This window comes from Oncorhynchus nerka, unplaced genomic scaffold, assembly GCF_034236695.1.
Source record: "Oncorhynchus nerka isolate Pitt River unplaced genomic scaffold, Oner_Uvic_2.0 unplaced_scaffold_1108, whole genome shotgun sequence".
Lineage (NCBI taxonomy): Eukaryota > Metazoa > Chordata > Actinopteri > Salmoniformes > Salmonidae > Oncorhynchus > Oncorhynchus nerka.
Window position 1 is genome coordinate 71,470 of NW_027040210.1, and position 5,223 is coordinate 76,692.

The following is a 5,223-nucleotide window of genomic DNA, read 5'->3' on the forward strand; positions in this document are numbered from 1 at the left end:
TTTTATTTTATTTAATCCATTTTAGTATAAGTCTGTAACGTAACAAAATGTGGAAAGAGTAAGGGGCCTGAAAACTTTCCTGAATGCACTGTACCTATGCAGGCTAGCTTCTTTTCCTTTGCTAGCCAGACCAGCTAAATCTATCACACAATCACATCAAGCAGCTGAAATGACAGAAAAGCTAGATCTACATTTTTGTTTGTTTTACCTTGGATTATATCTTGCCATTTCTTTGGATATATCCATTACAATGACCCTGATAAATGAATTTGCCTGGCTCAGAGAAGCTGTCTCTGTTCACATTCATACAGACCACGGTGGAGGTCCCCAAAAAACGGCCAGCTAACATTGATCCACAGGTAGGAGAGGTAGACAGACCAGGTTTAGATAAACCACAACTGTTTCAAACCAAATGCTAGCCTCTGGGCATTGGGAAATATGAATAGACCTTTGCTAGATCTACTGTAACCACTACACTACTGAAACTACAATGACAAAAAGACCAGCTGGAAAATATTAGGAATGCCTCTATCTACCTATAATATCCCAAAGAGTACCACAGAAAGAGCCATAATACCCATTAAAAACTAGCGGTCAAACAGGAAAATGGTTCCAATCATTTTTCCAGACCAGTTACAGGGGATTTTAAAAACACTTAAAATAAGGGATGTGTTTGTCTCTATTCGGCTTACCCAGGAGTGGTAAAAACACTTTTAGGGTGATTTTAACTGATTTGTCAAGGTAGACCTCATACTGGCCTGATGGATGTTACCAAAGACTATTTGAATCATTATGGACAGACCAGCTACGTAGCAGGAATATATTCAGAGCGCCCAAGCTAGCCACACATGCAGAGTGTATAAACATGACAAAAAAGGTAAGTCTGAATACCAAATACTGAGAAGTGCTCTATTATAATTGGGACAGACCAGCTATAGGTTTACTGTCTTACTAAGAAGTGTTTCCGCTCGGTCTAACCGGGCACCTATGTGACAATGACCACTACACTACTGAACTGACTGGTGAAATGACAGACCAGCTGACTTTCTACTGGGACATTTATCGCTCTCAGAACCTATTGAAAATCTGAAATAACTTAGTCCATTAATTAAGGTATGTAAGGGAAGACCCCCCTGTATTGGACAAAAATGAATGGCAAGTCATTGGCATGGGACAAACCATATACACATTGTCCAATACCACCCAATTCGGCGTTGATTCATGCAAAGCATATTGCAAATGCCATATGGCTATTGCCAGTTGTAACACTTTAAAAATTCAACAGGTGGCGAATCCGCTCCACCGTGGTTTTTCATATTGGATATGTAACCCAAGTCAACGTCCAAAAGCAAAATTTTGAAAAAATGAATTTTTTGTAAAAAACTTATCACCCCTTAAAAAAGTGCTTTCTGGACCGTTTTTCGAAATTCTTTCGATTTTTCTGTCAATTACACATGTGTAAGAACTGTATGAATATACTTTTGTCCAATTTTATTATCATATTTTTTTTTTACATGCGCATAAGGAATATGTTTTGTCCAATTTCAATATGATTTCATAGGAAGTCAAAAGTCAAAAGTCAAAAATGTCAAAATTTGGTAAAAAACTTCACACACCCTTAAAAAGTGCTTTCTGGACCGTTTTTCGAAATTCTTTCAAATTTTGTGTCAATTACACACGTATAAGAACTGTATCAACATACTTTAGTTGTATTTTAATATCATATATATATATTTTTTTACTTGTGCATAAGGAATATGATTTGTCCATTTACAATATGATTTCATAGGAAGTCAAAAGTCAAAGTCAAAAGTCACTTTTTTGGGGCCAAATGCCATAAAATTTGACATGCTCAAAAATGCAAAATTGACTGGCCTGATGAACACAGGATGGCCGAGCAGTGATAGTTGTACCTTTCCATCACTCGTTGTGTTGATTTCATCATGTCCATTAATGTTTTTTCATAGTTGTACATTTTAGCAAAAATGCACGTGCATTTGCAATGGTTCAATTGGCATTTACCATATGAAATTTGACATGCTCAAAAATGCAAATTGACTGGCCTGAGAACACAGGATGGCCGAGCAGTGATAGTTGTACATTTCCATCACTCGTTGTGTTGATTTCATCATGTCCATTAGGTGATGTTTTTTCACTATAGAATCATATTGCAAGTGCACGTGCATTTGCAATATGGTTCAATGGACAATTACCATATGAAATTTGACATGCTCAAAAATGTTAAATTGACTGGTCTGATGAACACAGGATGGCCGAGCAGTGATAGTTGTACCTTTCCATCACTCGTCACTGTGTTGATTTCATCATGTCCATTAGGTGATGTTTTTTCACTATAGAATCATATTGCAAGTGCACGTGCATTTGCAATATGGTTCAATGGACAATTACCATATGAAATTTGACATGCTCAAAAATGTTAAATTGACTGGTCTGAAACACAGGATGGCCGAGCAGTGATAGTTGTACCTTTCCATCACTTTGTGTTGATTTCATCATGTCCATTTGTTTATGTTTTCTCACTTTTGCAAAGTCACTGTGCATTTGCAATATGGTTCAATGGGCAGGTACCATCACGAATTTGTCATGCTATAAAAATCCTGCAGGAATGTGAAATTGACTGGCCCGATGAACTCGGGATGGCTGGGCAGTGATTCTGGTTCATCTCAATCACTCGTTAGGGTTGATTTCAGAATGTCAATTGTGATGTTTTTTCACTATAGAATCATATTGCATGCGCTGCATTTGCAATATGGTTCAATGGACAGTTACCATATGAAATTTGACATGCTCAAAAATGCTAAATTGACTGGCCCGATGAACTCGGGATGGCTGGGCAGTGATTCTGGTTCATCTCAATCGCTCGTTAGGGTTGATTTCAGAATGTCCATTAGGTGATGTTTTTTCACTATAGAATCATATTGCAAATGCACGTGCATTGTTGTGCAACTGGTAACCCAAAAATAAAAATAAGGTGATTTCTATATGTCCATTTGTTTATGTTTTCTTACTTTTGCAAAGTCACTGTGCATTTGCAATATGGTTCAATGGGCAGGTACCATCACGAATTTGTCATGCTATAAAAAATCCTGCAGGATTTCCGACAAAGTTCATTTGATGATGTCTAGTAAACCGTGCATTTGCAAAAATCGCCGCCGAATTTTACAAACGATTTCGGATGTCTAGTAAGGGACCGTACATTTGCAATATGGACTTTCTCACTAACCATACAGGTACTGCCGAAATCTTCCCTTAAGGTATGCTAATACAGGGACACGCAACGTGAAACCAAACGATTTATTGGGTAAGTATGACTCCTTCTACGTCTTCTGATGGAAGAACATCAAAGGTAAGGGAATATTTATGTGGTTATTTTGGGTTTCTGTGGACTCCAAACGTACTGCTAATATCGGAGCGCCGACTCCTAGTATAGCCAAGTGAACGATGTCTGTAACGTTAAAAATAAATGTAATACAGCGGTTGCATTAAGAAGAAGTGTATCTTTGTAAAAATATGCAGAACATGTATATTTAGTCATGTTTATTGCTTGTTATCTGACGTTATCTGTCGGAGCTATCATCATTTCTCCTGACATTTGAGTAGCATGTTTTTTTTTTAAATGTCGTCAACCGAGATTTATGGATATTATATAGCATATTATTGAAAAAAAATTAAATGTACTGTGTAACATGTAATATTACTGTCATCTGATGAAGATTTTCAAAAGGTTAGTGAATTATTTATTTTTTAATCCTACTTTTAAATTTTATTTTTTCTGGGACAAAATGGCTGCCGCTTGCCTTTTGTTTCGGTGGTGATCTAATATAAATATGTGCTATGTTTTCGCCGTAAAACATTTTAGAAATCTGACTTGCTGGGTAGATAAACAACTTGTTTATCTTTCATTTGAGCTATTTTACTTGTTAATGTGTGGAGTTTAAATATTTTTAGGAATATTTTTTCGCATTGTGCGTTATGCTAATGAGCTTGAGCTGTAGTCACGATACCGGATCCGGCATTGGTGGACTATGAGGTTAATGGTTATTCATGAGAATCGTGTTGTTGTATTGTTGAGTGTATCATGGGATCTCACCTGAAATCTGTGGCTTGACTACAAACCTGTAACCTATGCTACTGTGGCCTATAGAGCTAGAAGGATGGATAACCAGGTGTGTAATGGTGTGAGGTGGGATCCTGTCCCAAATGGACAACTAATCCCTATGTACTTGTGGAGATCTGAGAGGATATGATTGGTATAAGAAACACGACGAAACTTCAACCTCCGGAGGGGTCAAGAAAATTCAATTTCGTTGTCGGCAGGATTCGAACCTGCGCAGGAAGATCCTAATGGATTTCTAGTCCATCGCCTTAACCACTCGGCCACGACAACAGGCCTGTCAGCAGTGAATGGGCCACCAGGCATAGTCTACAGAAAGTGATAATTTTACAACTGAAAGACAATGAAGTAACTCAGTAACTCATTATAATGCAATAAAGTGAAATGTTCCCCTCATTCATTTGTTATTAAGTACAGCTGTTTTCTTATTTTCCTTGATCTTTGCTCAGCTCCAGAAGGTTTACATTTGAGAGTGTTTATTATAAATTGTTATTTCATCATCTTATTATTACTGCTAAGCAGCATGACTCCTGAGAGGCACTAAACAACTGTCAGAAGTGGGATTTGAACCCACGCCTCCATGGGAGACTGCGACCTGAACGCAGCGCCTTAGACCGCTCGGCCATCCTGACTACAGCACATTACCTGGGTATCGGGTTAAAGAGTATGGGGTAAAAGTAGAAATAGGCACAGCCTTCTAAAATCACCACAGAGACCAGTAAATTTATGCACGATACCGACTTGCACTTTCAATAGTCATTTGTTTTTATCAATGAAAAACTCCAGTCATTGATTTAACCTCAATATGGCCTTCAACGGAAAAGAGTAGTAAATCGTCATTGAATGAACGCTAAACTGGCCTCAGAATATGGCCATTCTGATATAAATGATAAAATTCCTCAGATAAGACCGAAAAAGTGTCTGTAAGTATCAGCAATCATCAGGGTAAGAGTGACAACAGGTCCACATGGCTGAAATCTTAACAAATGGCTTAATGGGTATTTTCAACGCAAATCGTGTTATTATTTATTTTGAGGGTTTAACAAGGCAGCTCAAATCTGTGACCTGTGGCTTGACTTTAGATGTGG

The 5,223-nt window shown here is 37.7% G+C and overlaps 1 non-coding gene across 1 annotated transcript; it reads right to left on the reverse strand.

The window, feature by feature from the left end:
• Positions 1 to 4,326: 4,326 nt before the first annotated feature.
• On the reverse strand, positions 4,327 to 4,408 carry trnas-aga (transfer RNA serine (anticodon AGA)). Its single transcript has one exon. It is a non-coding gene; the product is annotated as a tRNA-Ser (tRNA).
• Positions 4,409 to 5,223: the final 815 nt, after the last annotated feature.